Here is a 24,157-nt window from a genome sequence, read left to right as displayed (position 1 = left end):
TGGGAAAGTCTGAAAAATAAGTTGGGGCTCAGGCAATTCCTTGAGGAAGTGGTCCAATGCTGTAGATAGATTAATGAAATAAGTATTGTATATCATACCATGCAAGTCATGCACTGCAAAAAGTATTGCAAAGCTAAATCTCTATTGTGAGGTTCTGATGATTGTGAATTATTTTTAGCCACATCCCACAATGGTACACTACAATAGAGATGACTTATTAATGACAACCTTCTTGTCTAGAAGTAGCCCACAACCTCCTTTAGTAAAAAATTTACAGTATATAAATTAGAAAGGAATTATCACATTAACATTTTAAAACATGCAACATAGCCATATGAGTGAACTGAAGTTGAAACTTGGCTGTTTATAACACTACTTTTCTTCCAAGTTGATTTATTTATAAAATTGTGTGGTAAATTTTATTTAAATAAGCATTTTGTGTGTCAGTTTTGAGGTGATTAATAGGCTTCACAAATTTAACCACCAAGCTATTTTCAGGTGTGCAGATGCTTAACACAGGATCTCTGGTCTGAAGACCAGAGAGGGGAGGGCAGGCCTAGGTTCTCTTATCTTCCTACTCAGTGTGGATGGGGACTTGATGACTGAGAAAAGAGACCAAGGCTTACATACAAGCTAAGCACATGAAAGTATTTGCACACGCCTACTTTACACACACAGATAGTTGCTGTGCTTGCAAACCTACCTGATTTGTACACACAGTCTATTTGCTTGTATAAGCTAAACTTTGATAATCTGGACTCTAAATAGCTCATATCCCTTAATAAAAAAATGTCTGTTTTGACTAGGAATTATTCAGACAAATGAGCTTGTAACTGATGTTGTGTAACAGCATATTTGGTTTCTAGTTTAGTGCTACATTAGGCTACGTTTCATTACATTGTGCCATGATGGCTCAGATTGTGCTATGAAGAAGTCTAAAGCAATATTACCCTTCAAAAACACTAAAAAGCTTCAGTGCAGATATGCAGGATTTGATCCAAATAGATTGTGGCAGATGGAATTCAAGTAAATGAGCAGCGTTACTCACAAAACTACATTTTTCCTGGAGGGCAACATTATTTTTACAGACTACAATGAATTTAAAAAATACATTAGGTTAAATTCATCCTGGTTGCAGGTGCTACTCCACTGAATTAAGTGAAGTTGAATAATGTGAGAGTTGAGTACAGGCTTTCCAGTGCCTTCTGCAGCAGGGCTTTCAGCTGTAGTACACTACACACATGTTCCTCCCCTAAGGGGAGGTCCCATCTTGTTACACAGTGGATGTGGGGTTTTGTGAGTAAAATCCAAAGCTGAGTTTTCCAGAGTCAGCTCAGAGAGATGCTCCCAACCGGAAAACAATTAGCTGCAGCTGAGCCTAGTCTGGCTGGGGAAATAGAAAGTGCTGGCAAAAAGCAAGGATGGGGAAGTTCTAGTCAGAAGTGGTGTTCTGTTTATAAGTAGGTAATTCTGAATTCGGCAGTTAGAGAGCTCAGCTTTTGGGCAGAAGCCTTAACAAGGTTAATAAAGGAACTAATTATCTCTTCTGTCTGTGACCAATAAAATAGATTAGAAACAGTTCATATTTAAAACTAAAGCCAACTGATGTAATGGGGGTGGGCAGCTACCCTGGACCCTGATCTTGGGGGAGAGAGGGAAGGTGGTGGTGCAGGGAAGTAGCTGCTGTGGAGTTGTGCTGGTGGTGGGGTAGTAACCAGATCTTGCTGCTGTCTCTGTGCATGGCAGCTACCCTGGATGCCTGGTCATGTTGTTATACCACTGCTGAAACCCATGCAGAATGAGATCTGGGGTTGTCCTGAAGAGGTTTCAGAAAATTTGTGCAATGAGACTGACAAACAGTGAAAGTAGCAAGCAGTGAGCGACAGGAGGAAGAGGTGTGCAGTTGCTTAACACAGGAGCCCAGGTCTTGAAGACCATGGAGTGAGGCAGGCCTAGGTTCTCTTCTCTCCCTGCTTGTGTGGAAGGGGAATTGATGACTGTGAGAAAAAAGGGACCAAGGCTTATACCTACAGTGGCTGGTTAGAGACTCAAGTCTAATTACAAAGCTTTCTAGACTTTGAGGTTGGGTTTGATATTTGAAAACCTTAGACGGATGAAACTAATTTATATAAATTGAAAACGTCATGGGAATAAAAGGAATCAGAACTCAAGGTAGAGGTGATATCTTTTATTAGACTGACTATATCTATATATCTATATATATATTTACAAGCTTTTTAGCACAAGCACCTTTCTTCAGGTGTAGGAGAAAAGACTGTAAAAGTTCTCCTAGGTAGAAATGGATGGGCTTCCAAGGGAGGTGGTGCTCTCCCCTACCTTGGAGGTCTTTAAGAGGAGACGGGACAAACACCTGGCTGGGGTCATCTGTCCCTAGCACTCTTTCCTGCCCAGGACCTGCCCAGGGCAGGGGGTCAGACTTGATCTTCTGAGACCCTTTCGACCCTAAAAATCTATGAAATGTATCTATGAAAGTTCATATTTCAAAGGAGAGTTGAGTTGAAGGTGTGGTAAAATCTCCTGTTTGGAATGGTTCATTTTACAGGAAGAAAAGGATGGTTTTTATTTCTTCATGGGAAGAAAAGGGTTGTTATCCCAAACCTGGTCACAAGGGGTTGCTACAGCCACTAACAGAACCTTTTAGCAGCTGTGCTCAGTATTTTACTATTCCTGGCCTCTGAAGAGCACAAATCAGATTGTCAGAAGCCATGAGATGTCATTAAAAATAATGCCCTCCTTGGCCCCTGGACTTTCAGGAATTATATTTTAAAGCTTTTCTTCAAAACCATGAGAGTTAAACCCCTGTATATTTTTAAAATATCTGTTTTTGCATATTTAAACAATGACAGGAGGTAGGACCATAAGGAAAAAAGAAACATCATGAGAATTGCTGACAGTATCATCATTTTTTTCCACAGGGATCCTGTAAAATAAACTAGACACATGAATCAGACTTCTGTTTAAACTCATTCTTGTACAAAATGTCTGCCCAGCTGCCCAGACTTTGTGGGTCCATCAGACCCTGTTCTCCCATCCCCTCCCAACTGACTCTCTCATTACCTTCCTCCTTGATTTACCTGGTACTGACTGTCTGATGACCAGGAGATAGGAGACAGAATTTGAGACTCATGGAAATAAGGTTTTTAAAAAAAGTCAGCAGAACCTTTTACTTACAGTAAATGCATTTTGTTTTTAATGTCAGCAGGTAAGATTTTGAATATAAGTAGATCTGAGCAAATCCAAAGTGGAAATCAGAAGATAAGTCAGCCCTTCTCACAGGGGGCCTGAGAGGAAAGAAACTTTGAGGTATACCTCTCAGTTTTCTGCACGCTGTCCTGGGAGGATGAAGAGGAGGTAGTGTTGAAAAAGGAAACTGCTCTCCCACCCTCAGATTCTTGGGACCCTAGAAGCACAGCTTTTAAAATCCTTGCGCAGCTTCTCAGTAGCACCTATTATCAAAAGGATGCTTACTGACTTACCAGGGAATTGTGCTAAGGGGTTTTTGCTGGCAGCAAGTACTGAATCCAAGCTACAGTACTGTAGAAGTGGCATCCCCCCCACCTCAAACAGATGCAGTCCTGTAAAGCCAGAGGAAAAAATAAATGTACCCTTCCTATGGGCACACTGAAGGGCATGATGTGGACCCAGGTTGATTAAGTGAGCCTCTGACTTAAAACTAAATGAGGGGAACAGAAACAGCTTACTACGAATTCCTGTTTGGCTGTATTGCTGTAATAAATATGGCAGAAAAAATTCCACCAAAGATTCACAAATTCTACTGTTTATTGAGGGGTAGTAAAGCAGCTACCAACCTTCAGCTTCACAGCCTGACATGGTCATTTCTATATGGAAATCATCTGGAATAAAGTCTGGAAGGACACAAATAATCACCTTTTCAGAGTAAAATCCAACATTGAAGGCTGAGATAGATCATCCCTTACACTCCTGAAAAGTTCAAGCTTTGTCTTCTCTTCCCCTCCACCCTCTAGCCAGAATGAGGTAAAAGTTGTGGTGAAATTTTCATGTCAAGGGTTATCTATAAAGATTATGATGGAGATATATAACAGAGTGAACATTTCTACTTCTGTGAGCGCAGGACAAACAGGCCAGGGAAGGATTCCTTTTGAAACTTGATTTTGCTGTTGGGAAAGTTGATTTCTTTTTTTCCTGCTCTTCCTGAGTTCTCCTTGTTTTACTAGCCATTATGGCAGTAAAAGAACAAGGCTTTGTCACAAATGCTTTTGATTCAGGAAACGCAGCCACATGCCTGCACTCATAGGCAACTGGTGCTTCCTAATACTGGGGGGGCACTAGCAGCTGATTCCCCAGTAGCTGATCATCGACTGGGGGACTGGGGGCGGAGGGAGAAAAAAAATTGATGTGGCAGAGCATGTGCGCAGCTTCCCCCCACACACGAAAGTCAGTGGGGAAAGGGACATGGTGGCGGGGGGGAGACAGCGAGGCTGGGGCTGGCACCGGGCAGGGATTAGGTTTGGGACTGGGGCACACTGCACCCGTGCGCCTGCTCCTTCCCCCGCACCAGGGGTCATTGCCTGGCACTGGCATCCACCACCCCCCAGCCCTGCACTGGCCCTGATCCAGCCCCAGCCCCATACTGCCTGGGGGGGCGCCCTGGAGCTGGAGCAGGGCCAGGAGCTCCCGGGACCCCTGCCCTACTCTGTCCCATCTAAGTGATCTCCAGGAAGAGCCCAGTGGCTCCTGCGGAGTCACAGCGTTGAGGAGCCAAGTGGAGCACATGTCCCCCCAGTCTTTGCATGGGGCAAGGATGGGCTGCAGCTGTTAGGCGAGCTAGGCTCTGCCTACTCTGCACCTCGCTGCAGCCTTTGAAAGCAGTGCACTGCCATGTGTGTCCCACCGCTGGACGGGCCGGGCAGAAAGGTACATGGCACTGTGCTGCGTCGCTTTCAAAGGCTGCAGCAAGGCACAGAGCAGGCAGAGCCCAGCTCGCCTCACAGCTGCAGCCCTGCTTCTAGGCGCCTCTAGGATTTGTAGTCCACGGTCACAGCCAGCAGTAAGTTGCAGTCAGCAGGTCAGCTCTGTATTTGGGGGAAGGAGAGTTTAATCCTCCTCCTTGGCCCCAGGCCCCAGACCCCTGCTCAGGTTTGCCTGGTGGGGGCCAGTGAACCAGTCCTCACTGATCCAGCCCTGCTTTCTGGAGCAGACAGCCCTGCCCAGCCCAGCCCAGCCCAGCCCAAGGCTGAGGTCTGGGACAGAAGTTTCATAAACTAGTTTGACCTAAATCAGTTAAGTCTGATACTACATTCAACCAGGTTTATCTTAAACCACTTTCAGCCATTTTGAAACTGGTTTATATGCACTGAACTTCTGTTCCATTACAGGTTTAAACCAGTTTCTGATCACTTAAACCGGTTTAAGTGTAACTTCTGTCCCTTAGGGAAAATTAGAAAAAAATGTCTAGGCTAGGAGTAGGGCCATTTGCCCCTGAAATGTAACAAAAGGGAAATACCAGACGGGGAACCTGGACAATACTCACTGCTTTGACATAGCCCACAGGACAGAGATCCATCCCCATCCTGATACATTTTTTTCTGTTCTTTTCCACTTGTGGCAACCATCCCCCAATTCCTTGCATTTTCACTTTTCTTACAGAAATACACCTTATTCCCCTCTTTCCACAGAAATGTTATATGGCCTCTTTTTTCCTCATCTGCTCTTTCCACTGCCTCAAGTGTCCTTGCTAGGGACATCTCCCACTAAGTTTTTTTGCTTTATTTTTTCCTTTCTGCATTCCCCTTCATAAAATCCCTTTCCCACTGCCTTGTTACTGTGTAGCCCAACATGTGCAAGAAGCCCATTCTGCATATTATATCTCCTTCCTGCTATCTCCCTGCAGACCTCTGTCTGACCTATTGTTTGCACTCCTCCTGTACTTTACAAATTTCAGTGGGTTTTCTAAATTTTACTTTGTTTCTAGGTGCTTCTTAGCAATGAGTTTATATAGGTCTCCATCACTAGGAGAGAAAGTGCCCTGTGAATCAGTAGAGAGGATCACACTTGACCTGTACCTATGTAAATAGTCTCAGAGGGAAGAGCCATATGAAGCTAGGAAAACTGGGGGAAAGCTCTGTATGTGTGGCTAAACACTTCCGCTTCGGGAAGTTTTTCTGTAAGCATTTGCATTAGGTATTTGTGTATGTATTTGCACTATTGATGCAGAGAATAGCTTTAAATGCTTTTTGTCTGCACTTTGGACCTTGATTTTATGCCATCTGTTTTTGCAATGCTGAGTTTTGTGCATTTGCTTCCATGAATTTTCATAATGTGATGCCCTGATAACTAAATATGATCCACTGATGTATTTCTGCAATACCAAAGACTGGGTTTTGTGCATTTTTTGTAGAATCTTGCAGGATAGAGGGTACTGCAACACACATGAACAGTAAACGGGTAGTGCTGATATACGTCTATTTTTTTTAACCATGTTTGTTCCGGGAGGGCTTACTACAAGCAACTTGTACTTATGGAAAAATAACTAGTGATAGAAATGTATTTTGACTTCCTCCCATTCTGTCTTCTGTAGCAATCAGAACAGTTCTTTTGCACCAGTGCGTGGCAGATTTCACAGGTTTGCAGCAAGCACCTGTCATCTTCATCCTGGATTGAAATCTGCCTGCATGGAGCTCATTGCAGCATCAGGGCCTATTTCTGTAGATGCTTTTAGGCCCTGATAATTAAGAAACTGAAATTCAAGTTAGATTTCCCAAATACTCTTCCTCTGTAGCTTCTCGGGTGAGTTATGGTAAAAGAGTGTAGCATATAAAGTATTAGCCAAAATGTCTGCAGGGCTTGCTGGAGACCCCTCTCTCCCTTTCTTACTGAGCCTAAGCAGATGAGACTCCTCTGAATTCACCAGGACATTGCCATGCATGTAAACTTGCTGTGCGTTTTCAGCTTAACAGCCTTTGGGATGATTAAAAGCCGCGGGTGTTTCCCACTGGTGTTTTCTAGCCTGCAAGGCAGTGGGAATGCCCAAAGCAGGGGTCCCACTGGGCCCGAAGATGAGCTTCATGGTTACCTTTCACCTTCTTCTCTTGCCACCTCCCTTATTTATTTTTTTAATCTTTTCTTCTCTTCCTCCATCTGCTCCTTCTTCTGACCCTACCCTTTCCCCTGCCCATACTCCCTGGTGAAGTTGTTGGCTCTGCATAGGCCCAGTCTCTCTCTAATCAGATGAAGCAGCAGGATTATCTTTGTCCCTCCCTCCAAGGCTCCATTTTGTTTCCTCTTCAGCCCCGGGGGGGCGTGGAGAATGTGTGTGTAGGGGGGAAGCAGGAAGAGGCATCACCTGTAAATGCAAAGAAAACCTTCTTTCCTCCTTAGCCTATTTGCTTAGATGCTGTTTAACATCCCCTCTACCCTACACCGTGCTATCAGCAGCAGGAAGAGGAGCAAGAAGCTGAGTTTCCAAAGGGAGCCTAAACTCTTGTGGCTTTTATTCTGTCATTTAATTTCTGAGCATCTTTCAGCATCTCCTCCAGGTAACGTGGACTAAAGGTTGGATGTGCATCCTCTCTGAGTAGGGGCAAGGTAAGGACCATGGGAGCCACATCTTGCATGGTCTTTTGTCTTCTGCGATTATAATGAGACCTTTTAAAACACTGTCTCTGAGAAAAACAAAGCAGATCATGTGGAAGTGAGAGGAGCTGCAGAAAAACAGACTCGGAGTCCTGTCACTGCTGCCGGGGGAGGGGAGAGGTAGCCAGACTTAAAACTTAGGGAATAAAGCTATGGAATGGCAGAGTTGTAGTTTCTCTAAAAAGAGAAGCCCCATCTAAGACATTTATTTCGAGCTCTGAATAGGCTCAATGCATTTCTTCAGAGATGATTCTCATTCTGTGCCACAGCCTAAAAAGTCTAATTGAAATGCATTTGTTTGTCATTAATTTCATATTCTAGAGAATTTTGCAATAATTTCCTTTTATAATAAACAACTAGTTCTGTACATTTCCACCCCTCCCCAATCCTAAGGTTTAGTGATGCTGTATCTAGATTTCTTGTGCATGTGGAATTTTGTCCTGTTGTAATGAAAGAGCTCTGCTAAAAGAGGAGGAGAGAGGAAGTAATATTGAATGGTTTTATTGACTGATTTTTTTTTTTAATTGCTGTTGTATTCAGTTAGAGAACAGCTCTCCGGTTATTTGTTCCTCGTAGTTATCACATACATTTTTTAAACGTCTCAGCAAATTAGCATGTGACAGCAAATGCAATCTGAAAAATATTCCTACTTAGACTATGTCCTCTTATAAATACAGGTTTTTCCAAGTTCAGCAGCGGAGGATAAAGGAGCTATCAATTTTTCGGGGATAACTGTAGTTTCCATCAGTCCAGAATGCCTGAATACAAATTTCCTGAAACCTGGTTCACCAAAGGCTCAACTTAGATACAAAATTATTTTGTAAAATATGTCTGAAGAACAGTTATTTTGCTAGGTTTAAAAATGCAAATCTTCGAAGTTTCTATATTTAAAATTAAGAATTTACATAGATTGGTTTATGGATTGTGGGGGAGGCAAACAAGATGTGAGGGTTTTTTTAAAAACAAAACCATAAACATGAAATATCATACAAAGGAGGAACTATGTAACAATTACAATTTTTAAAAAATATAGTGTATTTCTTTGGAAGCTACGCTAATGTACACTAGTTTCAAAGAAAAACACCTAAACAAATATTGTCCTTAGGTACAGAGATGATTATTACCACCCTGATTCTGCAAATATTACTCATGCACTTCAAGTCAAATATTTAAAAGTTTGCAAGAGCAGGGAACAACTTGCCTCATGATCCAAACCCTTGTCATCAGACAACAGATGTTAGAAAGGTTTCGTTTTTTTAAATTAATATCCCAGCTTTTGTCAAATCTTAGAACATTTCTTTTTTCAATATAATGCTTTGTATGGTATGCTGTTTACCTATTTTGTTTTCATGCTTATGGGGAAAATTTGTAGATACTGATTTCATTTAGCTGATAATTAATGAATTGCCTAAACTTTAAGAATGGTAACTTGTAACAGACTAACAATATAGTGAGGCATAGACTTCTTCACACACAGATGTAGTCATTTTCTCATTAGATAACAACAACATCAAATTACAGCATCAGAACCATAATCAAGGCCATAATCATCATCTCTACCCAAGCATAATATTTGTTTAGTACATGAATTTATGACAAAATGTATTCCTTTGAAGCTAGTACCATCTTTTATAGTGAGTTAGACTTTTTTCCTCTAAATAATCAGAATTTTAAATCAGCTAAAAAATGTGGGTAAAAACAGACATTATCCATAATGTTCCTTATGATCACTGGATTGAATTTGAAGTTTAATGCTGTCTTTGTCAAGAACACTAATAAAACCGTATAAATCGAATGTGACATTTCCAGATGGACAGAGGCATTTGTTCCAGTAATGAGATAATGCTGCACCTGTCTGCAGGCTGGGTTCGTTCTGGGCAGATCAGCAGTGAATTCCTTGTCTTTCTTCAACAGTTCTTTTGGACTAAATAGGTTGTATTCCTAGCTGCTGTTCCTTGTAGTTAAGATTCTTAAAATCTCAGCATCTCACAAAAACAACATAAATGGTGCTGCTGAAATCTTCAAAAAGGAGGAAATATTCAGTGTTTTAGCTAAAACTTCGAGTACCTTTCTTGTGTTGGGCATGAATAAATATTATTAAGTGCATGGTTTGGGAAATCATTCAATGCAAGGAGATGCCATCTTCACTCCACAATTTTTTGATGGAAAACATTTAGCTCTGTTTTTATTGATTTTTTTTGTTTTGTTTTAATTACAAAATATGATTGAATTGGAAATCACGTTTTGGGGGGGAGGTTGGAGAGGTTTTGGGGTTTGTTTGGTTTCTTGTTACTTTTGCTTCTCGTCACAAGTAACCCTTCAGCTCATTGTAAATTTTAAAACGTTACAGAGTTGTTTGTATGGCTGTCAACTTACTTGCTTCAATATGTCTGGTTTGTTTCATTGTCTTTGTAAGGAGTTAATTCATGCTGGCTGTGTGGATTATTTTGCACAGCAGTAAGAAAGACAAATGAAAAAAACCAGATGATTGTAAGTTAAAAAAAAAATAAAAAATCCCCAAGTAACTAGTGCTGGGGTTGTAGAGCTGTGTATCTTTTACACTGTTAATGGATTGTAGAAAAACTATGATGATAACTAGCTTCTGAAATGGCTTTTAACTTTTTTTTATATATGTATACTGTATCCTAACACTCTTCATTTGAATTATATTCTAAGGGTGGGATTCTCTATTTTGGCAGGTAATTTAAGTTATCTAGTAGTTGAATGTAGAGTTATGAGTCTTTTAAATTTACCATGGTATATACAAGTGGTCCTCATGATTCTGGCCCCACAGGACAGGTGAATGGTGTGGGGTTAGTCCGCAGGCTAGATTGGATCCTGCATGCCAGGTTTGGACTCTGGGGGCCCCTCACTACCCCTGTGTGCTGGGATCAGGCTCCAGGGCCCCATGCCACCCCCACCTGGCCCCCATGTGCTGGGATCAGGCCCTGCATGCCCAACCTAGTGCATGGGGCCATGGTCTGTACACATCTGTGGGGAGCCCTGCAGGCTGGATGACAAAGTGCTGGGGACCAGTTCTGGCTCATGGCCTGCAGGCTGAGCACTTCTGATATATGTGATAAAGCTTCATGTATTTAATTTAGACCAGGGTGTCAAAGATCTGCTCTGTGGGCTGAATCCTGCCCACGGAGCCATATCATCCTGAGTGCCCTGTAGGCAGGGTGCAGGATATGCTGGATGGCCCATGGAGCAGTGTCCACAGAGCAGTGGAGCAGCCACAATGTGTAGCACAGCTGTGGAGTAGCCATGTGAAGCTCCGCGGCTTGATGGTACCGCCCCAGTGGCATCTCCGGGACCATGAGGAACATTCCACAGTGGCTGGAGCAGGACCAGAATGTAGAGCGAGTCTGTGAGTTAGCCACCCCTGCTCTAAATATTCTCCGTGTTAAAGATGCATTTCATTGGCGAGATTGACACTCTGTTTTGCTTTGTTTAATAAAAAGGCCTAAAACCAACCATCTATTGTTGTAGACTTCTGTGAACTAAACTCTATTTTGGAATTTTGGGAAGACTAGTGAAAGTCTGATGCACTGGACTAGACTGGACTTGAAATATGCTGTATAAACCAGACTTAAGTAAAGAACCTTGATTAAATTAATCTTTTCTATTATTTTAAAACTACTGAATTAACCTAATAATACCTTATACAACAGTATTTCTCTGGTTCTGTGTAAAAATGTGTTTTTAATGTGCTGTGTGCATTTTCCCTAAAGTTTCCTAATAACCTGAGGCAAATTCTGTTGAATAAACAAAAACACCCATTAATCAAACACAAATTTCTTTTGTAGCTCAGTAATCCCATTCCCAATTTGGAAATGGAAATACAAAGATGCTAAGTGTAAATGAGGTTGACATACTGGCCAGTCCGAATGCTGTGAGTCTGCTTGTTGACTATTACTATTTCATTTTAAGTGCCGAACTGTCCTGAAAAGGAACTGCAAAAATAGCCCCTCTGTTTCTGAATGTACTTGAGGGCATATCTGCTCAGAAAGCATGCATTTATTCCTGATTTGTAAGGCGAGTCTAATGTAGCATGGAGGAATGAACTGAAGTCTTTCTCCTTTTGGAGAATGCTCACTAATTAAGCAGCAGTGAGTGCACACCTGCGTAATGAAATGAAGGTTAATGGGATGAACAGATGCAACTAAGGCCTTAATTTGATCTGCAGAACCTTTATTATTGTCAATGAGGCATAAGAAAGAGTGGAGTTTGTCCTAAATTGAATAGGTAGGGCTAAGCTCTTCTTCTTTGTAAGTGAAGCAATTTTAACATGGAAATAAATGAGATGATAGATGTGGAAATATTGTTTTGTTGAGGATAGCTGCATTTTGAAGGTACCTTTTCATATCACTTGCTGCAAGATATCTCTGAACGTTAGTGTTTGTGACCTAAGGGAATGCAGAATATCTGTAAGCAACTTTGTTTTTTAAATTGAGTGAACAGGATACTTCCTATTTGTCCCCTGCTTTACCATTTAATTTTTCTTTTAAAAATTGATTTCAAAGAAATTTTTGAGACTTGATGCAATGCTGTGCTATCTTGAATGCTGGTGCGTTTGGTATTTGGGGAGTTGTCACAGTTAAATCCATCATAATGGTAATATATTTTTGTTTGTTTTTTTCAGTCAGTCAATAACATACATCTTGATTTTAAAAAGATCAGGCTTTACTGCTTTTGGTTGTGTTAACTTGATCTTTATGTAGAAGGATATTTTAATGATGTTGTGAACAGTGGCTGCTTGAAAAGGTTTAAGACAAGTGCTACAGGTTCTACCAGTCTAAGAATATTTTTAGCGAACAGAGCATGGTAATAATCCATGCATAGATTATCCTATTTGGGGTTTAGGGATGGGAAGCCACATACAAACTGGATGTTGAGCATCATTTCCCAGGCATATGACAGACATACTTAAAAAGATACAAATAGGGGTGCACTGATAGCCAATTTTTGGGTCGATACTCGTAGCCAATTTTTAAGGAGGCATATCGGCTGATACTGATCTGATTTGCAATATGTAGCTTGGCAGCTTGATGAGCAGTGTCTGGCTGGTAAGTCTGTTGTGGTGGAAGGGAAGGGGGACAGAAAGGGGCATGGGGGTACAAATTAAGGCCCTTGCAGTGAGGGAGGGAGTGGGACTGGGACAGAGCCTGGGGCAGGTGCTGCCGAGCCGAGGCGGGGCGGGGCAAGGGACGGAGCCACAGCTCATCTGGGGGGTGTGGGGAGGGGGTGTGCCCCTGGATTTGCACATGGGGCAGGGCAGGCTGTCACTGGGGGCTGTGCCAGTATGTTCCTGGCAGGCGCTGGGCTGGGCTGGGCTGGGCTGCACTTGGGGAGGGTGGCGGTGGTGCTGGGAGGAGGGCTATAGAGGGGCCTACATCCACCCCAAAATTTGCCATAGCCCCCCTCAACCCCCACTTCCAGCACTGCCACCTCCCACCCCGAGCACAGCCTGGCCCAGCCCCCCTGCCAGGAAGAGCCCGGCACAGCCCCCATGCCCTCCCAGTGTGTACACAATGACAGGAGCTGCCACCCCCTCCCCCTATTCCCAGACGATCCACAGCTGTCCCGCACCCTGCCCCACCTTGGCTGGGCAGCGCCTGCCCCATCCCTAGCCCCATTCCCTCCCTCACCACAGGGACCTCAATTTGCCCCCTCCACACCCCTTCCCTTCCCCGTCCCCATCCACCACAACAGACTTACCAGCTGGACACAACTCTCCAAGCTGCTGAGCTGTGCTCCTCGCCATCTATGTGCTCCGCTGTGGCTGCGCGCATGCATGGGGCATCTATCAGCCACATAATTGGCCACATCAGGCAAAAAAGGCTCATTTCTAATACAGTTGATTTTCTTTATATCGGTGCTGATCCTATATCGGACTGATGTATCGGTGCACTTCTAGATACAATAAAAATACTGGTGCAGGCATCTTAAATGCAAGAATTTCTGTAGTAGAGCAGAGAAGAAGTCCCCCCAAAATTGCAGATTCTCTGATTAAAACCCCCAAAGTCTGTGATTTAAAATGACCACCCCCCACAGCCCTCCTCCTGCCTCTCACCCCCCCACCCAAGCCCTGCTGGTGCCCCTTGCTCCTCACCCACAGCTCCTGCTCCCCCAGCCCTGCCAGAGGGGGCACCCAGATCCCAAGGCAGGGACCCGGGTCCCCAAGCCCCATGCACTGTTTGGCAGGGCAACAGCCCCAGCCCTGCTCAACTCCCTCCCTCCTTATGGGGGCCTCAATCCACCCCCCCCCCCGACTTACCTGTGGGAGCTGTTCTCCAGTCTGCCTGGGGACGTGTACACCTGCTCCTGCCTGACTGTCCTCCTCCTGCTTCCTCCCCACCCCCTGCAGGCTGAACTCTGCCAGCCTGCAAAAGGTTCATCTCAAAACTGTAACATCTGTCAGTTTCTCCGATAAATGCGAAATCTGCGTTTGCCTCTGGTAAAAAGGAAAATCTGGGGTTTACTCCATTTTTTCCATGGGAAATGGAAAACCCAGATCCCTGTTCATCAGTACTTAATAGTAGATGCTTCGTAAGGTAAACCCCGATTGTTCGATATAGCACAGGTGAGTAAGGAATCTTATATCAAAACTGATGTTAAAAAAACTTCTTGAGTTGAAATTAGGTCTCTTTAAGGCTTATAACAGTTGTTGTCATTATATTTTGTAATTCTGCTTTTCCAGTGTTAAGAGTGGCTGATAATAAGCAAGTAGGCAGTTCTATCATTTAATCAAGATCAGGCAAGAAATAGAGAAATGCATCTGTTTCCCACAAAATCGAAGGTAAGCTTTCTTCCCCTTTCCCCTGCCTCCAGCCAGGTGCTCCAGGATTGGCATCTTTTAATTTCTTGTTTTCTTTGTTTTGTTTTTTTGTCTCTGAAAATTATTAACAATAGCTAAATATGTAAGTCTTAGTTTGTGCTTGTGTTCTAATCGAAGCTAAGAGGTATTAGAGACTATCCTGGTTATAGAGCTGCTGCTTTCATGGGCTTGAGTCATGTCTCTCACCTATTTATTAGCTAGTATAATAACTACTGCACTTTATATGTAAAGAAACACAGCAATTCTAGATGAAAGATTTTCCATCATTCTGTACTTCTGTGATATTAAAGGAATTGTTTAAGTGATGCTGCAAATCACTTGGTTGACCTAACATATATTAAAATAGACTTTGTTACCCTTATTGTTCTGTTTAGAAATCAATCCTGCATATAAGTTGACTGCAAATTTTCAGATTTAGTTTTAGAGAAAAAAAGCCCAGCTTTTTCCTGATGTATGTTAATGAGTTTTGATGACTACAGATAAAGACCTTGAACTACTATCATCCTTAAAATGTCAGAACAATTAATAACCAAGGAAAAAATCAAAAGGATCCACTTAAAATATGAAAATAAAAACTTTACTGAAAAAAATTCTGACCTGGTATTTTTAGCATGTGTAAAAAAAATACTGCAAGCACAAAACGCAAGACAGTTTGGACCCTGCTTATTGTTCAGCCCCAAGTGTAAGTCTAGTTTGATTTAGTTTTTTTAATGGTTCTTTTTGAAAGAAAAAAGGTAGATTTATGATCAGAACGTTATTACTTTTTTCAGACTAATTTAGCAATTTCACACACAGATGCACTATCTTTCCTTCTCCTCCTCTGGGCAGAGATTTTCAAACCTCTTCCACTTCAGGGAGAGGAAGAGGCAGTGTGGAATATGAACCCAGGACTTCCTAAACCTGATATTGAAGCTTGTGGTTACTTCAGTGCTGTATGCTCTCATGAAGAGGTTAGCACACTTGAAATGAAAGGTATTGAGTATGTGAACCTCACAGGACACTGTGGTCCCAGCTTCTGATGACTGTCACAGCTCAGTACAAGCAGACACAAATTCAGTATAACCCATTTTATGATAAATATTGCAATATTGTATATACCCTTGTCTCACTGTTATGGCTAATAATAAATCCTTTCATAATGTAATACAGGCTGGCCACCTGGCAGGCTGCATGCAGCCCCTGAGGGGTTAACATGTAGCCCCTGGGCTCCTGATCCAGGTGCTGCTTATCCCTTTATTCTGGTGCTGGAGTCCCTGGGCTCTCCATCCCTCCTCAAACTGCTGGTGCTACCTCTGCCCCTGGGAATGGCATAGTCCCCAGGGCTGAGAGAACTCAGCAGGGTGGATTTGATTTAAATCAAATCAATTTAAATCTCTGGGCAGGAAGCCTTGATTTAATCATTCTTTTCTACAAAGAGTGCATTCCTGTTTGATATAACCTTAATACATATTATTACATTTCTGAATTGTGAGGTTTTATACACACTATACATTTTAAAGCAGTTATATATTTTGATATTTTTTCAGGTTGATTTTGCAGCTGCATCAGAGAACTGAATGACCATTTGGTTATTTTATTTACCAAAGCTAATTGAAGCAGATACTTGTGAAGTCACTGAGAGGTTAACTATCTCCAATACACTAGATTAATCATGGATATTTGGGAGATTTTTTGCCACGCTATATCGGAAGGACACGAACAACCATTGCCAAAAACAATAGACATTTAAATTGTTTTATTTAACTAAAACAACAAGCATATATATTTTGGATATTTTTCTTCAATAACATGTATAATTATTTTAACAAAACAAACAGGTATTTTTGAATTTTTAACTACTTTAGTTCTAAATGTGAAACGTGTTTTTAAAAAAAATTAAATGGTTTATTTTAGCCAAGTCAACATGAGAAACTTAAAATACTTGCAGGGAGGCAATAGGGCTGGTGGGTAGATAATCAGATCTGTTATATCTCATCTCCATATATTGCTTTTAACAAGGAGACACAAATCCACAGTTTGAGAAATGAAACTAAGTATCCCAACATGCTTACTGGGATCTTCTAGACTGAGCACTGAGTCCTATTGGGTAAAGTGGTATTCTTTAATCTTTACTAATCTATAGAGGAGCCTCTGGGAACCCCATGAAGTTGAGCCTCTAATATAGTCCTTGCCTGTTGTGACCTATTTATAAAACTTTTCTAAAAAGGTTACATGAATATATTGCCTCAAATAGTATATAATTAGAAGTTATAATCCCTATTCCATGATGATATCTTTGAGTTTTAATGTATCTTAAATTAAAACCATCTTTATATGGGTTTTTTTTTTAAAGCATCTTAACAAAAAATATGATTTAAATAAAAAAATTATTTTTTAAAAAAATAATTGATTTTTATCCACCCTGGAACTCGGGGACCCTGGGACCTTGCACAGCATTCATGTCACTATCACACAGCCAGCTTTGCCTGCCATGTGATAGGGGAAGAGGGTATGGTGTTCTGCATCATGTTCATGTGGCATGGGAAGAGAGGTGTTGTGTGATGTGTTGAAGCATGTCTACATGACGGAGGGGGTGCTGCATGAAGCTTTGCAGCACATTTATGTAGCCTGGAGGGAGAGAAAGCTCCTGGCTCTTGATTTAAGGATGACAGTCTTCTGGTAAATAAGGCAGTCAGCGGTGAGTCCATAGATGACTGAGGGCACCTATCTGAGATTTGCATGCTTGACTGCAGGTGTGGCAAATCATCCAAGGAGGAAGTAGATCCTGGTGATGTTGGGTCAGAGCTCTTTCCCTTTGTCTCTTGTCTATCTGCCTCCATAGCAAAGTGAGTTTGCTCAAAAAGATCTATGCCTTGTTGTACATCATGGCACAACAACAGTTCAGTGCTTGAGTCTCTTGGGTATTGATGTAAATACTGGATTTCTTCAGATTGGCTTCAAGGTATACTTGAATCTCTTCTTTTAAGCTTAAAATTCCTATAAGCTACCTCTAGGCTGGTAACCATAGGCAAGTTGTGAATATAGGACCGATTTTTGAGACCCAGTTGTCACATGTTCTTATGACATGTCCTGTCCAACAGAGCCCCGTGCTGGAACACCAAGCCAGAGCACTGGCATTCATTCTTCTTCCAATTGATATGTTTACTGAAAACACTGCTGATGGTAACTTTCCAAAGCTTTCAGTGTTTCTGATGTTTTGTCCAAGTTTCATACCCATACAATAGGGTAGGGATGACAACAACCTTTTAGACCAGAAGTTTGGTTTGGGTTCTGATGTCATGATCAAACATCAAAGCCAAGATTTCAGAGACATCCAAAGGCAGCACTGGCTGATTTTATGCAGAGTTGAACATTGTTGCCTATGCTTACTTTGTGGGAAAGCTGGCTACCTAGGATGAGGAAATGCTCAATATTCTCCAAGAATAGCTTTCTAACTATAACTAGTTAGTTTGGGTGGGTTGGTAAAGAATCTTTGTTTTTATGAAGCTGACTGTGAGTCCTGGCATTTCATACACTTCACAAAAGGAATCAAGAGTGACCTGGAACTCTTCAATTGAGTGGGCACACATGAGACAATCATCAGCATATTGAAGATCAGTATTGGAAGTGTTGATTATCTTGGATTTGGAACATAACTGGTTGATGTTAAAGAGGTTTCTGTCTCTGTGATACTGGATGCTAACTCCAGAAGGAAGTCTGTCAATAATGAACTGCAGAATAGCTAAAGTAGAGTGTTGGTGCAATTGCACATTCTTGCTTGACTCCAGTTCTAACAGCAAAGGGATCTGTTTCCAAGCCATTGCTTAGGATAGTTGTTGTCATGTTGTTATGAAGAAGTCTGTTAATAGTAACTGTCAAAACCCAATTAAATTGTGCCCATGCCACTAAGCAAGAGATACCATTCAAATCATCCTCATTTTGACGATTAAGGGTTAAAAGACATCCCTGCCAAAAATTCCTTGAAACAAAACGCGGCCGGAGTACTATAGATAATTGGTCAGCTGAAATAAAAAGCAAGGGGAAACTATATATAATTGGTCAAAATAAGTGTAAGCTCCTCACACGTAACACACACGTAACAGGTAGAGAAACCTAACCCACTACCTTGTAACTTGAGGAGACAAAGAGCTGCCACCTGCCAAAAATTAAAGATTTCATATAACGGTTCACGATTGGGTATCTCTGTCAAACACCTCTGCCTATAAATAGTTTAACGGTTTCCGTCCAAGGCGGAGAACTCTGGGGATCTCTAAGGAGACACCTGTGCTCGTCACCAGAGAGTTGGGAACTTGATCAATTCCCAATCAAGAATCATCTACGTCATCGTAAAATATTGACGTAGAAAAGCCTTGCAAGCCCGACCGTTCGTTCTGGCGCCACGTCCGTTATTACTTTGCTATAACCTGAATGCGTGCACTCAACTCTGTAACCGAAGCTATATGCGTGTACTCAACTCTGTAACCGAAGCTGTAACGGAACAAAGGCTCGCCTGCGTCGTCATCACTATCTAGGTGACGTAAGTAAACAAACTCCTGTAACCTACACGTGTCTGTGCCTGGTTAATTCCACTCCATCCATCAATTACCCGCCTGCCGAGTTCAAAATCTAAACACTCCGGTGTGAGTCAGACGGCTGCCGGCGGCTGCTCTGATTCACGACAGTAACAAATGTTAGCAGGCATCCAGACCTTATCAGGATCATCCGTAGGGCTGCGCTGTTGATTGAATCTCAGGCCTTTAGTCAGGTCAGCGAAGGCCACACACAGATCTCAGTGTTGACAGCTCATGGCACTTCTGCAGCTGGCTAGCAACAAAGATTATATCTATGGTATTTTTGAGTGGTCTGAAACCATGTTAAGACTTAGACTCCCTTTTCTTACTGAGGAATTTCTACCTATTGAGGATAATGTGGGCAAGGATCTTTTCAGGTATGGACAGGAGTACAATACCACGATAATTGCTGCAAACCAATACTTTTTTTTACTCTTGTAATGATTCTGGCATCTCTGTAGTTATTGGGAATGTGTTCATTGTCATGAATCAGAGCAGCCGCCGGCAGCTTGTCTGACTCACACACCGGAGTGTTTAGATTTAGAGCTCGGCAGGCGGGTAATTGATGGATGGAGTGGAATTAACCAGGCACAGACACGTGTAGGTTACAGGAGTTTGTTTACTTACGTCGCCTAGATAGTGATGGACGACGCAGGCGAGCCTTTGTTCCGTTATAGCTTCGGTTATAGAGTTGAGTATACGCATATAACTTCGGTTACAGAGTCGAGTACACGCACGTGGTTAGGTTACAACGCGATAATGACGGACGTGGCGCCGGAACAAACGGTCGAGCTTGCAAGACTTTCTACGTCAATATTTTACGCTGACGGGGTGATTGATTGGGAATTGATCAATTTCCCAATTCTCTGGTGACAAGCACAGGTGTTTCCTGTGAGATCCCCAGAGTTCTCCGACTTGGGCGGAAACCGTTAAACTATTTATAGGCAGAGGTGTTTGACAGAGATGCCCAATCGTGAACCGTTATATGGAATCTTTAATTTTTTGGTAGGTGGCAGCTCTTTGTCTCCTCAAGTTACAAGGTAGTGCATTAGGTTTCTCTACCTGTTACGTGTGTGCTACATGTGAGGAGCTTATGCTTATTTTTGGACCAATTATATATAGTTTCCCCTAGCATTTTATTTCAGCTGACCAATTATCTACAGTACTCCGGCCGCGTTTTGTTTCAAGGAATTTTTGGCAGGGATGTCTTTTAACCCTTAATCATCAAAATGAGGATGATTTGAATGGTATCTCTTGCTCAGTGGCATGGGCACAATTTAATTGGGTTGTGACATTCATGTTTCCAGATTTTTATAATAACAATGCATAGTTGGTGGGAGAGCTCTTTTTCCACCTTGTTTATAAATTTCAACTGGTATTCCATAAGACCATGTGCTTTGTTGTTCTTCATGCCTAATGGCTGTCAGGTCGTCTTGTTAAGTTGGTGGATCTGCAAGGTAGTCCTTAATGCGGTGCTGTGGCATGGCTTTGACATTAGAGCAGGGGTGAGCAAAATGGCCCATCCAGCCGGCAGCCAGACTCCATTTCCTAGAAACCCCTGCATGCACAGCTAGGGCTGGTCTCCATGGAGACCCAGGTGGCATGAAAGTTTAAAGCTGGGGTTGCCATGGAGACCAGCTCCAGCTGTGCTGCCAGGGTGCATGGCAAAGCAGGGCAGGGGGCTGCTCTGGAGTCCTTGGGATCTTGCGATGGGGGCAGCTTGCTCTGGAGCCAGAGCAGAGCTGTGATCCGTAGCCTGCATGTTCTGGGCAATTCAATTAGGTGCATCTTAAACCAGTTTCAGCCATTTTGAAACGCGCAGGGACATGCAGGCAGGGAATTGCAGATCTGCCCCTGCTCCAGACCAGGCTGTCACTGCTGCAAGAAGCCAGGGCAGACCTGCAACCTCCTGCTTGCATGCCCCTGACCAGAGTGCACAGGCTTCAGATCATGGCTCTGCCCTGGAGAAAGCTGCCCCCATTGCAAGATCCCAGCAACTCCAAAGCAGCCCCCTGCCCTGCTCTGCTGCGCAGCTGGGGCTGGTCTCCATGGCAAGTGCAGTCTTGAGCTTTCACAGCGCAGCTGGAGCTGAGGTCTCCATGGAGACTGACCCCAGCCATGCACAGGGGTGACCGGATCCAGCCCATAGGCCAGACTTTGCCCATCCCTGAATTAGTCTTGGTTCAGAAGCTCTTGAAAGTGCTCCTTCCACTGTGCATTGATGATGGAACTGTCCTTTAAAGAGTGGTGTTGGACCTCAGGGAGATGGCTTCTTGTGTGCTTGGCCCATGGATAACTTTGGTTGTGGTGAAGAAGCTACACATCATGGATGTCAGAAAACTTTTGAATCCCTTGCTTTGTCTTCCCACCATATGTTGTTTCACTTTCCAATTTTCCTCTGGGTCTCCGCTGTAATCTGGTGATGGATGTCTTGCTTCTGTTTGGAACTGATGTCATTCTGCCGAGCTTTGAAGGCTCTCTCCTTTTTTTTATCGATGAAAGCTTGAATTTCCGTAGTTTTTTATCATTCTCATCAAATAGGGAGCAGCCAGAATAAAACTAACCCGTATTCTATTAGACTTAGGATCTGCATCAAGGAGATACTGGTTCTGGTTTATTTATTACACTGTAGCTGAAAGTAAAATGAGTATCACTCCTGTCATTAAGTAAAAGTAAATGCTTAACTTACCTTATTACATGGCAATTTCTAAACTGGTATGAAAGGCATTTGAAGACGCACTTTTTTTGCTCTACCACCACTTGCCTATAGGAGAAGTTCTGTTACCTATGAGGAAGCAAAGCTACTTTTAGGCTACTCCTTGTCTTATATATTTGAAAGCCTTTACAGTGAGCCAGCCCCACCTGATCCTGGGAGCTTGGAAAATGGAGCCTTTATACTGATATTAGTGAAGAGTGAATGGACTTAATAAAGAACAAGCAACAGAAAGTTCTGTGAAAGCAACAAAGTTCATTATAAAAGAAAATAATTCTGATCTGTTTCAATTTGGGTACTAAAATAGAAAAAGGAAAATTATTTTTCTCTATGATTTGTACATAAAACTATTTAGCTAAAGATTTCAATGTGCTCTTTAAGTATAAGTCAAGCTTTAAATCCCTGTAGCAAATGGGTTTTGCATTTTGTCCCCGTGTTACAGAGAAGTAAAATGAGTCACAAGAATTGCTCAAGGTCACACAATATGAGTCACAAATAGAAGCTACTAGTTTAGATTTCCATTGCTCTTGTCTAATCCCTGAACACAACACTTCTCCCTTTTCATAGAAACTAATATTGTGTTGCTACTTAGAAACGTGCAGCCTTCCTATATGCACATACTCGCCTGTGATTTAACTTTGACTTTTCCAGTTGTATCTTTGCTAAATGTGACAATTATTCTGCGCTGTAAACAAATTATATTGGTTGCACTGATGGCTCTTTGCCAAAAGACTATCATCACTTGAATTGCACTGGGTGTCTGTATGATTGTTTTGTATGCATAGCACTTTATACACAACAGAAAAACAGGGGTCTAATACCTATTTTGTTTGTTTGGGGTGTTTGGTTTTTTTTACAGGCCTAAAACTTTTGGAGATTCAAATGATTGGGTTTCCATCGACACAGACTTCCAATTAAATAACTAAGTCTTTTCAAAAGTGAAGTGGCCTGTCCTGATGGGGGGAACCACCTGGATTAGTAGAGCCCATCATCCTGAACTGTTTTTACCAAGACAGCCTTGCACCAGAGGCTGGGCCTATGTGAACCTCCCACTGAAGTAAAAAATTAGCTCAATTTAGATAAAGGTCTATAAGGAATAAGTCAATAAAGAGGGCTGCTGTGGGGACAGTGGTTATCCCTTTCTCTGTTTGCATTCGGTACACCCTTCTTGCGTTTTAAATCAGAGGGCTAATTTTGAACGTTAGATCTTTTGGTGCACGTAGGTTTGGAGAGATGTAATTTCTTTTGTATTTGAAATATTCCATTATTATGGTAGGAAATCTAAGTAATGGTCACTGTCAGATTTTGTGTATTAAATACTTGCAGTTCTAAAGGAATTCAGAATGCTATTCCCACAAGAGCTATTGTGTTCTGCCATTTAACTGAATTACAAGTACCCTGCTGTTCCTGCTTAAATAAGGTAGTTAAATTTAAGTCTCTGCTTTGAGTATGATATTCAATTTAGACAAACTAAGGACTAATTAGTGTCTAACTTTTGTAGACATTAAGACAGTCATGGTGAGCATAATAATGTCAGCATTGCAAATTCTCATGATATGAGGTAGTTTATTTTAAAACCCAGGGATTGTCTTATTTCATGAGCTTCTCTGCTTTCATTTTAAAGGCTGAGGAGGAAGGTTTGAAAATATAATTTACAAATGTTGCAAAACCGGAAGTAAGCTAGAAAAAGGCAATCTTTATTAAGCTTCAGTCTGCTGTTTCTGCAAATAACTTATCACAGCCCAAAATAGTTAAAATAACATTCCCCTTCCTGGTTTATAATCTGTGAGAGCATTTCTTTAGGCATTCATGCTCAAACCCTTTCTTCTTGAGGCTCCTTGATTTTTTTTATCCTTGTTCCAGGGCTTTAGGTCCCCAGTTCTTGCCAGTTAGAGAGCACTACCAGTCCCAGTGCAGCCTGCGGTCTCTTTGCAGAATCTTTCCTACAGGTCTCTGGATTAAGCTATTTTTCCTCTTAATTAAGAGATTCTGCAGCCCTAATTCACAGAGCAGTGCTCTGATTCAAGCTGCTTTTGCAAGCATGTCTGTGTCCAGACACCAGCCCTACTTCATAGGTGATTCCAGGAAGGAGAAAAACTCTTAATAGCTGGGTTTTACCGGGGTCAGAAGGCAATTAGCTAATTTGCTCCCTTCTCCCTGCAGCCTTTCATGCTGGCTGGCTCCAGTCCCCAGTTCTCCTCAGGAAGAAAAGACCACCCTGTTACATGCTTTCATTTGCATGTTGCTTTTGATTGTGCATTGGGCACAATTATGAAATTGTCTTTAGTAATTTATTTTTAAAAATCCCCCCAAAACAAAGAATGCTATAAATCAGAAATATTGAAATCCATTTACTTAACTGTTTTTGAACGGGATGGGAAGATAATCACGTGAGGTTATTTCATTGTGTTAATGCTT

At 42.1% G+C, this 24,157-nt stretch overlaps 1 protein-coding gene across 2 annotated transcripts in view; it reads left to right on the top strand.

Annotated features, from left to right (window-relative positions):
• The window catches only part of GPRIN2 (G protein regulated inducer of neurite outgrowth 2), a 73,298-nt gene that overhangs the window by 29,670 nt on the left and 19,471 nt on the right, over nt 1-24,157 (top strand). The window contains exon 1 of one of the 2 annotated variants that reach the window (XM_006029508.3): nt 7,465-7,538. The exons of the other annotated variant lie outside the window; for it this stretch is intronic. The gene's annotated coding sequence lies outside the window, so the exon portion shown is untranslated. Of the gene's footprint in view, nt 1-7,464; nt 7,539-24,157 lie in introns of those variants that run through there. 2 annotated transcript variants of the gene reach the window in all.

Source organism: Alligator sinensis, unplaced genomic scaffold (genome assembly GCF_000455745.1).
Source record: "Alligator sinensis unplaced genomic scaffold, ASM45574v1 scaffold374_1, whole genome shotgun sequence".
Lineage (NCBI taxonomy): Eukaryota > Metazoa > Chordata > Crocodylia > Alligatoridae > Alligator > Alligator sinensis.
This window is presented reverse-complemented; position numbering and strand designations above follow the sequence as displayed.